Raw genomic sequence first — 13,016 nt, forward strand, 5'->3', positions numbered from 1 at the left:
GATGCAAAACTTTTTTTGACGTGTGTTGCTTGAAAACTGTTCATTCCTCAACTGCCGACAAGTGACTTGGCGTACCATATGAAGAGCTTTGTGGCCAGCAGAATATTTAACTCCTGTCTCTGAGCGTCGGGACAGAGATACACAGTGTTGCAGACAGCCCAAGTGCTTGGAACATGCCAGAAGTACCACGTGCAGGGAGGCGCGTGCCACTCTTCAGATGTCGAAGCAAGCTGTGCGTGGGAGAAAGAAACAGCTTGGTAATCGTCCCGGGGGACTGTGTCCTGGCGCCGCGGTACGGGCAAAAACTCTGGCGAGCTAGACCGAGTCGGCAGCCGACAGTAAACTGTGTGATGAGCTACAGGCGCGACAACGCCACCTAACTCAGAGAGGGAGGGAGAGAGAGAGGGAGGGAGAGAGAGACGGAGGGAGAGAGAGAGAGAGAGAGAGAGAGAGAGAGAGAGAGAGAGGGGGGGGGGGGAGGGGGAGAGCACTGGCACCCACGGCAGACCCAAACAAGAAAAAGGTCAGCGGGAGAAATTTATTCCTGAACTAAGTTTAAAAAGTTGCCGGACGGCCATTTCGTGTTCTTTAAATCGTATTCAAATTACGACGGCGGCCAGTTTGTAAATCCCGCGGCGCGTCATCGGCGGGAGAAATAATGCCTGCGCACGACCCCAGCCCACAAATCGTGCGCTTTTCCCCGGGAACACTTGGCAAATTCTTGCGCGCGGCGCGCGGAGGAGGGACAGAGAGAGACTCCTCGCGTACTGCGGTTCGCAGCCGAAACCTTGCTGCCATCTTCAGGGCGGTGTAGAAATATGTCTTGGAAGAGATGTCCATTCACTGTGAAGCAGGTTTGGAATATGTCGGACTCTAGTTGGCTCGTGGGGGAGGCTATTTTCTGTGCAGAAGCGCTTGTGAAATGCTCTTACCTCGTGTCTTGATCGATGCGGTACCAGCGATGCATTCATTGGCCAGTATGATTTCTACCTATAAATATGAAGATAAACGATCACCTGGAGTACGGATGATGCAGACTGAGTTGCCTTTCTTAAGTGAATCCCCTTAGAAAAAATTACGAAATATGAAACGTCCCCTTAGAAAAATTATGAATGACTGTGCAAGTGAACTACGTTATTTGATACAAACACAGCTGAGTAAGGCTCAACGTAGTCAGACAGTTTTCTCTTTACTTATTCTGATCATCACTAAACTGACACACAATATTTTTAGCGCAATGCAGTCTGACTTTCAAAGATCCCTACTAAAGAATGGCCCTGGCTAACAATAACCTATACCTTTCATGAACCACTTACTTCATAGAAAACTTCGTTACTCGAACTACTGCAATACAGCGAGCGCTAATACTGCCAGCTAAATAAAAGATTCTAACTACTGAAGCCACCAACTACTGATAGGCATAGATAGGAAATGAAAGATTTTGATAGAGAACAAACAATGTATTTACCTTAATAACGTTCAAAAGTCATACTTTTGAGCGGACGATCTGGACGTGTGCCCGTCAAAAAAAGGAAATTTGTTTAATTGGATGTCACAAAATTATATATATATATAATTTTATGACATCCAGTCTTACAAATTTCCTTTTTCTGGCGGACACACGTCCAGATCGTCCGCTCAAAACTCAGCCATCTCTCTCTCCACATCCACCACTGCTGGCGGCTCACCTCCAACTGCGCAACGCTACGCCCTGTTCGCATCCAACTGCCCAACACTACAATAGCGAATATTCCAACAAAGTCAACCAGCCACAGACTGCACACAGCACAGCCAGTGATTTTCATACAGAGCGCTACGTGGCGTTACCAATATAAAAACCTAAAGAGCCTACTTACACAATATCCTCAATACGTTGCAAATATTCAGTGTAGTTGCGAGTGCATTATGTCGGAGCTCAGTGGATTCCAACTTCGGCAAGTTGTTGATACTCGTATGGTGGAGGCTTCCGTAGCCAAGGTAGTGAAAGTGTCCGGTGTTTCAAGAGGCACCGTATTCAACATTTATACCGCATACAGAGGAAGTGGGAAAACAACATCCGGCAAGTCATAACGCGGACGAAGGTCTGTGTTGAGTGATTATGACGAACAGGCATTGAGGAGGATTGTGACCAAAAGTAAGAGAACTACACGAGTTAATGTCGCATCCGCGAGGCCTTTCAGTACTAAAACGACACGAAGGGAGCTGGCAATTGTATGTGAGGATGGTTGGTTGGTTGGTTGGTTTGGGGAAGGAGACCAGACAGCGTGGTCATCGGTCTCATCGGATAAGGGAAGAATGGGGAAGGAAGTCGGCCGTGCCCTTTCAGAGGAACCATCCCGGCATTTGCCTGGAGTGATTTAGGGAAATCGCGGAAAACCTAAATCAGGATGGCCGGACGCGGGATTGAACCGTCGTCCTCCCGAATGCGAGTCCAGTGTCTAACCACTGCGCCACCTCGCTCGGTGTGTGAGGATGGAATTCCAAAACCACTCATCAGTGATGCAAATGCACGTAACAGGAAAACGAGGTGCCGAAGTCGTAAAATCTGGACTGTGCGGGAATGGATGAAAGACATTTGGCCAGCTGAGTATTGTTGAACATTTTCCCAGTTCCAGTCGAGTTCACGCCTGAGAAGTGCAACGTGGCGTGATTTCGGTGGCGATTTGGATAGCTGTGCCGTGATATTCCATGGGCCCATTTGTCTGGTATTATTTTCAAGGTTTATGCGGACTATTATGGCTGGTTAGGCCCATCGCTTAGAGCAGTGTTTGGTCCACAGTGCAGATGCTGTGTTATTGAGCCTTCATGGTCTACTTTGGAGAGAAGGTGCGTGGTCACTTTCCGCCACCATCTCCGCTACCTGATCTTTCCATCTTGTTGCAGGAAGGATGTTATAAGACTGCCTTGAAAACGATGCGAGATCTGTATTTATCCATTTCAAGACGACTGGAAGCAGTTTTATGAATGTTTCTACGATCGGTATCATCCGAGGGAATTTCTGGAAAAATGAAGGATTATTTTAAGAACTGATGAGAGAATATCAGAATATGTGAATTTAAAATGACTGTAACCCCTCTAAATACCATACACACATATATTACATAATAAATGTGTGATACTTACTGTGAAATACAGACGTAATTTTACACTTAATATATTTGGTAGCAAACATTGGTTTACTAACCTTTGTATGGACATGGGTAGATAAATGAAATCTATAAAAGTAAAATAAAGTTAGGAAGCAGCGTCGTTTTTCAGAAACGCTTTAATATCTACGGATAAGCCTAAACGTGTGTTCGCTTATTTTCGCTTATTTTGAATCCTCTTCCACCATGCGAAGGTCGTGGGAAGTCGGGTCGTGGCACTTGCCGTGTTCTCTCGTTAGAAGACGTAGCCGGTATAGCCTTAGTAGACGTTACGGAGATAATAGGAGAATGGCTCTGGGGGATGTGTATGGAGACCCTTACCATTTAACACTGCTGTCAGAACAGAGGCAAGGGTACCTATTAGTTTAGCACTGAGGAGAAAATTTGTCCCGCAATCGGGACGCCGGCAATTAAAGTCTTTGCTAATTTAACACGCCATCAGCATTCAGCACTGCGCCGAAGGCCGCTCCCACTAGCTGAAGATCCTATGTTGTCAGAGGGCAAAACTAAGGTGGTCTTGTTCTTTTGGCGGCCCGGGTAAGAGGGTGCAAAATGAAGCGCGTTGTGCGGTGCACATTTTATTACAGTCGGACGCTCTTGGGCCGTTTTTCACGGATGGGGCGCACACTTGCACGCCTCTAGGGCCACGGGCAATCGTGCGTCACTATCTGGAGGCGAGGCTGCAGAGCTGAGCATCTGATAGCGCGGACGGCCCGCAGTTCATCCTGTGGATTTGTTACTCGTAAATGCAGGTTGCAGAAGCTGATTCCAGAGGCGATTCACAGCTGTCGAAAATAAAGCCGGTGGACGTGACAGCGTTATTTACGTCATGCACTCCGCCTCACATTCCGCATCTGTTCACCCTCTCCACGAGGAGCCTATGCCAACTCATCTCATTCCCGCTTCTCCTCATTCACGCTGAACAGCACCGGACACTCTACACCATCCGCAAATTCGACTCCAATAACCTTTTCCCCTCTACTTTCCAATCCTCATACGCTGCCCCGTCTTTATCAACACAATAAACCAACCCTCCACTTACACACCCTCTACATGCTCATCTAACTAAACTTCAACCACATCTCCCTCCCAGCTCATGAAACTCCGTCCCAACATTCACCCATCCTACCAGATATAGGTTAACCACACACAATCCTCTTTATGAGGACTTCAACTCCCTCTCCTCTTCACATTTTTTCCCTTTTTAGCTTGTTTCTCCATCCCCCTTTTTCCTACATCTATTTGTGTCACCAAATCCCACCTCTATTCCACCCCCTCTTTTGTCACAACAGCCACTCGTACTCCGTCACTGCAGTCCACCAGTCCCCCACTCTTACACCACTACATTCTTGCCCTCTTCACCAGCTAACCTTTTCCCCTTCAACAACTGACTCCCTACCCCCATGGCAGGGCCTTCCAGTTTCTAGTGACAGGAAAGTGCTTCTTTCGCATAGCAGTGTTTTGGCAACACGTTTTCAATGCGCCCTTACCTTTTATTACTCGTATTACTGTTTTTAGTTATCAATGCAAAGAGTTATCCATCGTATATGTCAAAACTGTCAATTTATTTTTCACCTTTAAAGAGTTTAAAACTCAGTGTATATGTTTCCTGCTTTTTTTGTTTTTTTTTCTTCGTCTACTTTGCTTTTTTATTGTCTATTGCCTGAAGAGCGGGTTGCCTATACCGCTGACAACTCCATTCCCCCCACCCCACCTTTCCGCCCATATGGTGGGCAGGGTGAAATCCTTCTCCGCAGAATGGGCGAAGAAAGGAATAGATGGAAAACACTGACGAAAAGGAGAGAAAGGATAATGGGACATGGGTTACTTCAGGGAGCTAATGGGAGCTGTAGCGGCTAAAATTGTAGGAAAAGACAGATACTGGATTACGTCCAACAAATAATTGATCATGTAGTATACAAGCGTCACTTTCAAATGAATGGGTGTGCACAAGACATAAATTAGAGGTTGGCAGTAACAAACCACTCCGAAGACTGATGACTTAAATATAGTCCAAAAGACTGTGGCTTTCTTCAGAGTGATACTGAATTCCCATGTCTGTCTGTGTGGCTTGGCAGGATGTAAGTTCGATGTGTGAAAATCTGCCGGCGGGTGTGGCCGAGCGGTTCTAGGCGCTTCAGTCTAGAACCGCGCGACCGCTACGGTCGCAGGTTCGAATCCTGCCTCGGGCATGGATGTGCGTGCTGTCCGTAGGTTAGTTAGGTTTAAGTAGTTCTAAGTTCTAGGGGACTGATGACCTCAGATGTTAAGTCCCATTGTGCTCAGAGCAATTTGAACCATTACACACATCCATGCCCGACGTAGCAAGAAGATGCTTACAACATCAATGTAGGCCTGTGCTGTGATAGTGCCATGCAAAACAAAAAGTGTTGCAAGCCCCCTCGATAAAAAACTCGACCGCACCATAACGTCACCGCCTCCGAATTTTACAGTTGGCACTACACACGTTGGCAGACGACGCTCACTGGGCATTCGCCATACCCACACCCTGCCATCGGATCGCCACATTGTGTACCGTGATTCACCACTGCACACAACCTTTTTACACTGTTTAATCGTCCAATGTTTACGCACCTTATACCAAGCGAGGCGCCGTTTGCCATTTACCGGCGTGATATGTGGCTCATAAGCAGCCGCTCGACCGCCAAATCCAAGTTTTCTCCCGCCTAACTGTCATAGTACTTGCAGTGGATCCTGATGCAGTTTGGAAATACTTTCGGTCTCTGTCTGTCAACAGACGAGGTCTGCCTATACGCTTTTGTGCTGTACGTGTCCCTTCACGTTTCCACTTCACTATCACATCGGAAACAGCTGATCTAAGGATGGTTAGGAGTGTGTAAATCTCGCGTACTCGCGTATGACACAAGTGAAACCCCGTCACCTGACCACGTTCGAAGTCCGTGAGTTCTGCGGAGCGCTCCATTCTGCTCTCACGATGTCTAATGACTACTGAGGTCGCTGATACGTACCTGGCAGTAGGTGGCAGCGCAATGCACCTAATATTGAAAACGTATGTTTTTGGGAGTGTCCGGATTCTTTTGATGATAGTGTATTTACTCCGACAATTCATTTTGTGTCGCATAGCTGAACGATCATTCCTGCCTTTGTGAGGTTTCTGCTCCTAAGTCTTCTCAAGTGCACTACAGGTTTCAGCAAATGAGATAAAATCAATTGATGCCAGAAGACCCCGGCGTACAGCAGTTTCCTTTTACATACATACCAACCTTCTGGAGATGGCAGATAGGTGGCTGATGTGTGTCTTACTCTCATCGGATTGAGCTCGAGATAACAACGGCCGAGTGAGATACGGTCCTACATACGCGCCTGAACGTAAACTAAATGTCACCGCGGCCGGCGGCGAGCCGGACAACAGAGACTAATTGTACAAGCCGCTTCTACTCTGTCGGCAGAGCTGCACGGAAATCTATTTCGGCATCTCTCGTGCGTGCAAGCACGCAAAACAGCCCTGGCGAGGGGAGGCAGAAAAGAGTGGAGAAGAGGAAGAAAAAAAAATACTGTGGAGAATTATGTCCCGTCCGGAAAGTTGGGGAACAACCGGCCAAAACGGCAGAAATACGATGTTGGCGCCACTGTAAATATTCCACACTTCTCCAGCCAGTGAGGCCAGCGGGATGGTGCGTTCGAGTTGGTCCGCGCTTTTCTCACAAAACAGGTCTGTGGGAGGGAGGAAGGGAGGGAGGAGAAGGGCAAAAACTGTAGGGGAAGACAGATTTGGGAACATATTCGAGAAGTAATTGAGGGCATTCGAAGATGAAGATTAAGAAATTCACTACTTGCTGCGCTGCAATAATTTCCGTCAGTATATTGTCCTATCTATTTCAAGCCCTTAAAGTGTCCTAGATTCTTAAAATTCTTTTCTTCGCGGGTTTCTTAAATCTAATCTTCAAGTCATCTCGTTATTTGTAGGCTAATTGTATTTTTTCTGGATTTTCATTTTGAAAATTGAAATTTTTTGGTCTATTCGCTCACTGCCTCACTTCTGTCAGCCAGTAGTAGCATGTCTTCAACTCTCTGCCACACCATGCCGAATCCACATGTTGGCACTCTCACTTACCACAGTCCGTCCGCTGCTGCAGCATCTCTTCGACACACTGCCACCCTTCCCCAATCTCCCGACCTCTCTTTACATTCCAAAAGTGTCGCATTCTCATAGTCAGAACGCCTGTGTCATTTTTTCGTGAGTTTCACTAAGAAAAATCACAAAGTGGTATCTGTTGTTCCACTCGTTCACTGCAGTCTGCCCGCGGTAGCACCTCCTCAGCTGAAGGCACCTCTTGAATCTGCTTCTAGATTAGAGGGTAGAAATGTTGCGAGTAAGTGGTCAATGTTGATATCTGTGTACACTACACAAGTAAATAAAGGCACCACTATTAAATCACTGCTATACTGGCTTTCTTCCTTTCTGCTGTGGTTCCGCCTGCATAAAGATATGGCGCTACGCTCGCTTTATTCAGGTCGACTGTTAATAAAGCGAAGGGGAGGGTAAACCCTTGGCTAAGCAGCAGTGACACGGCGAAAATGACAGACTCTGGGGATGAGATGAAGAGATGGGCTCTAACGAAGCTGTGTTTTTTTAGACTGTGTGTGCGTGTGTGTGTGTGTGTGTGTGTGTGTGTGTGTGCGCGCGCGCGTGTGTGATGGGGGGGAGGAAGAAAAAAAAAGTGTTGCAGTGTATACAAGTGCAAGTTCGCTTCAAAAGAGTCAGAGTGTCGTCTGGAAGAATTACAGAGTTCGTCTAACACAAACAAACAACAAATTACAAATTTACAGCAGTTTTCCAAATTTATATACACACACATATTGGGTATGTATATGTATATACTGTATATATACATTCATACATCTATACACATACCTATACATGTACATACAAACAAATATACAACTGCATACGTTCTTACACACTATATAATATATTACAGGACTTTTCCAAATTATTATACATACACATACACTGTATATATACGTATATACCGTTAATATACGTATATACTGTTAATATACGTATATACAGACATCCATCAATACATGCAACATACATACATACATAAACACATCTATACACATATCTATACGTATACATAAATACATATTTCTTTAAAAAATCGTAATTAATCGCACCGTAAATGGGGTCACAGCCTCTTATACACAAAAGGTATCTTCTCTGATGCCAGGAAATAACAAAATACCGTAAAAACACGGACAGAGTCGTGTAGAAAATTACAATTGTTAGAAACGAGAGGGATTTTACTTGGGGACAACATTTCTAATATGCTACAGAACTATCCCGTGATATATATACACAGGGTGGTCCATTGATATTGACCGGGCCAAATATCTCACGAAATAAGCATCAAACGAAGAAACTACAAAGAACGAAAATTGTCTAGCTTGCAGGGGGAAACGAGATGGCGCTATGGTTGGCCCGCTAGATGGCGCTGCCGTAGGTCAAACGGATACAAATTGCGTTTTTTAAAATAGGAACCCCATTTTGTATTACATATTCGTGTAGTACGTAGAGAAATATGAATGTTTTAGTTAGACCACTGTTTTCGCTTTGTGATAGATGGCGCTGTAATAGTCACAAATATATGGCTCACAATTTTAGATGCACAGTTGGTACAGGTAGGCTTTTTAAATTAAAATATAGAACGTAGGTAGGTTTGAACATTTTATTTCGGTTGTTCCAATGTGATACATGTACCTTTGTGAACTTATCATTTCTGAGAACGCATGCTGCTACAGCGCAGTTACCTGCAAATTCCATATTAATGCAATAAATGCTCAAAATGGTGTCCGTGTACCTCAATGCATTTGGCAATACGTGTAACGACATTCCTCTCAATAATGGGGTGAATCACCTATAAATTGCATTGCAGATATTTCGGAAATGGAACGTGCTATGGATGTGCGGTTTTCACAGGATGGATTGATAGTCAAGAGTTCGTATTGTAAGCCAATAAACAGATTTCAATAACACTTACAAAGTGTGTTTTTTTGTGCAGACATACACTTTTTAAAATGGAAAAATGCCAATTGACATTAGCAAAGTAAAAGCTGGCTAAATTAAAATGTCAGTGGTGTTTGTTGCCGGATGCTAGTGAGAATCGTTTCTGAGATATCTTATTCTCAAACGTTCCCACATCGACGCTTGATAATACCAGTGTCTGCACACGCTAAAGGACACCAGTTACGTGAATTCTGACCAGTAACGAGACAACAGACCATCACAGGTTTTGTTCAAAATGACCATGGGCAGCAGCAATACACCCTTCCAGTCTGGAATAGCATGACTGTTGCGCCCTAGACTTTACTTGTGCTTTCTTATGGCTTGAGTGATTTTATTTCGAGAAATTGAGAAAATGTCTCTCGAAACAATGTATGGAGAAGGAAAAATAAATACCTTTTATTATTATGAACTTCTCCACCTACAGTTCATAATGGAAATTGCACTTCAAATATATCCTCTACGTAAAGTACAAATATCGTGATGATGATAGGACTTGTATGAAATAATGCGTATATTTCACTACTACGAAAATTATCTCCGATGTGGATGTTAAATGTTTTTATTTCTGACCTTCCAGAACTAGCACTCCTGAAAGAAAGGATATTGCGGAGACAGGAGAGCTCCTGTTAGGTTGGGAAGGTAGGAGACGAGGTACTGGCAGAAGTAAAGCTGTGAGGACGGGGCGTGAGTCGTGCTTGGGTAGCTCAGTTGGTAGAACACTTGCCCGCGAAAGACAAAGGTCCCGAGTTCGAGTCTCGGTCCGGCACACAGTTTTAATCTGCGAGGAAGTTTCAGTAATCATTATGCCCAGCATTTGTATATGTGGTGGCAGTGGCAGGATTCATCAGCTATACTTGCGAGCTCGTGCTCTCGTTCTCCTTTCTTTGGTAACATAGTCCTCGAGTACCCGAGTATACACTGGAGTGACGGGTTTTCAGTCCACGTGCAGCGGTGGAGATGGGTGACGCGAGTCTCAGAGCATACGGAGATGATGAGTTTGGGGATGCCGTCATGGTACCCGTTGGTACATTTAAAGTGAGTATCCAGACCTCATTTCTGATATCTACTCTACATCTCTTGACTGTCGCATTCTCCTGTTCAGCACGATAACGGTACTATTTGTGGAAGGCGTCTTGCCTGTCTTCACACTCGTTCACTGCAGTCTACCTCTTCAACCCGCCGCCACGCTTCCCCAGACTGTCGCGTCCCTCCGTCCACGCCCCCGCTCGCGCCCGTCGGCGGCCCCACCGGCTCCAGCAGGCCGAAATAAACCGCGCCGAGTGAGACGTCACCTCGCCCGGGGTGGCCGGCCGGCCGCCGCTTCCTCCCCTGCTCCCGCGCAGATGGCGGCGATGGCAGCTATACGGCCGAGACCGGGGGCCGTGTTCGGCGCCCGCTCGCGATAAATAAAGAGCTGCTTCGCCGCGTATTTCCAGTCCCGCGCTTCGACAACGGCCCGGCGTAGAAGTTACGCCACTCCGCGTAAATAGTTTTAGTGTCCCGAGGGCGATATTTCATCCCGGGACCCTTTTTGTCAGGTAAGGTGGCGTTTATATCTGCGCTGCGGCCGCAGTCGCTATTCATCCCTGCGTGTACGCCCACACAGGCATAGACACGTTAGGTGTGAGATAGAGACCCTTATCGACGCGCTTAGAGAACTCTGCTGGGAGTGTTATGGAGTGCCTAGAAGACCAGCTGGAAGGGGGCTTATCATCCTGGTAGGGAGGGGAGGGGGGAATCGTATTAAGACAGGAGGCAGTGGGCTCGGGCTGAGGTATGTTAGTGGGCGCATGCAAAGCGAGCGTCTAACGGCCGGGCGCGCGTGTGACGGCGGTGATAATTGCGCGACTGACGAGGTAAACACGGCCGTAGCGGCGCTGTTAACGTCCGCCTGAAGGTGCGCTCGGCGCCGAAACGTGCCGCCGACGCCCAATGGGGCACTCAGCGGCGCGGTCTCCCGCCTAAACGACCCAGGTGCTTGCAGCGCCCGCGAAATTACGCGTGTAAAACTTTTATTCGCAGCGCTTCGCCAGTAGCATTTCTTTAAGCGCGTTTTGCCGAGCTGGCAAAAAACGCAACAGGTGTACGCGTAGCATGTCTGAAACAGTGCTCCACAGACACGTTGTAAACTGCTAGACGCGTTAAAAGTGTACGAACTGTTTGAAAAAAGTTTCACCAGGCTGTACCTTGTTGACTACCTGTATGAAGATACGAAAACGGGTGAGGTTTAACTTCCGAATGGAAACCAAATGTGCACCTGAGGCTGGCGGGAGGAACGTGCGACGTTGGTGAATCGTCGATACTGGTTTTGATTTCATCACCAACGTGTAAACGTCGACGGCTTTGATAATCAACCCCAGAACATGGACGTACCTTTTCCGCGCTACAACCATTTGGAAACATGTTGGCAACTCGACCACTTTTACGAGTAATTTATTCGGCGTGATCCAGTATTGCAAGTACTGTACTTAAGTGCACTCGCCCTGCCATCCATTTCTCGTATCTGTCTGGTGGTGTTTGCGGTGACGTTTTGTTCCGAACCATACACGATTCAACAACCACATGGAGTTTCTGATGATAAACGACAACGTGTAAACTTTCGTCGATCGACTCTGGCCATGGAGGCGGAAGGTAATACCATACTTTCACGTTTCAATGTCAGTGAGGAAGCTAGGTTCCATTAAAGTGGATAAGTGAGTCGTCACAGCGTCAGGATACGGGGAGCACAGAAGCCATACATCGTCGTCGAAAACGAGGACTCCCCAATGCCTCATATGCTTTGCGTCGTTTATGATACCAGGAATCAAGTAACTGGATAAGCTGGAGCTAAATTTGTACAGGGCTGAGCACAACTGAATTGGTACCAGCAAGTAAGAAGTTTGCTTCTTCACATCCAGCGTCTCACAATCGATCTCCCCTAAGAGGCGTACGGACCTCGCATTGGAACATTGCCTTCCGAACTCCCATGATATCACGATGTATGTAGTAATTACAGACAATTCCGAAGATGCATGGAACGGGTTTGACTATCGTCTCTGTGTTTGTCCTGGTTACGAGGGAGGGCTCCTTGAACATTTGTGAGACACGAATTAAAACTTTGATCTTAAACGCAATTCTGAACACTACCCCAAGGTTGTATATGCAAGCATAATATAGGAACTACCCTTGTAAAACCGACTGGTGCTTTTGGAAAAGTTGTTGTTGTTGTTGTTGCGGTGGTGGTTGTGATCATGACTCCGAAGATTAGTTTAATGCAGCTCTCCATACTACTCTAATCCTGCGTGCCTCGTTGACAACTTCGATCAGTGGTGTTGGGGGTTTTGCGCCGCACCCAAACACTGCCATGAGCTCTTAGAAACTGAAATCGAGACTCGGATGAACAGATCACGGTTTTTCAGTTGTCTAGAGTCAACCGATATGATCACGAACCCATGAGAGACGCTGAAGGCGATGTCGTTCCGTCAGCAAAGGCAACCGGTTCGGCCGTTTGCTGCCAATGGCCCATTATAGCCGAATTGCCCCACATTCTCCTAACCGATATGTTCCTTGTTCGTCCCACATTGATTTCTTCGGTTAGTTCACGCAGTGTTGCTTGTCTGTTAGCACTGACAACGCTGTACCAACACTGATGCTCTTGGTCGTTAAGTTGAGGCCGTCGGCCACTGCGTTGTTCATAGTGAGAGTTAATGCATGAAGTCTGGTATTCTCGGCATACTCCTGACACTGTGAAGCGCGGAGTGTTGAATTTCCTAACGATTTCCGAAATGGAATGTCTCACGCGCCTAGCTCCAACTACCATTGTGGGTTGAAATGGTTCA

This window comes from Schistocerca piceifrons, chromosome 10, assembly GCF_021461385.2.
Source record: "Schistocerca piceifrons isolate TAMUIC-IGC-003096 chromosome 10, iqSchPice1.1, whole genome shotgun sequence".
In the NCBI taxonomy this organism is placed as follows: Eukaryota; Metazoa; Arthropoda; class Insecta; order Orthoptera; family Acrididae; genus Schistocerca; species Schistocerca piceifrons.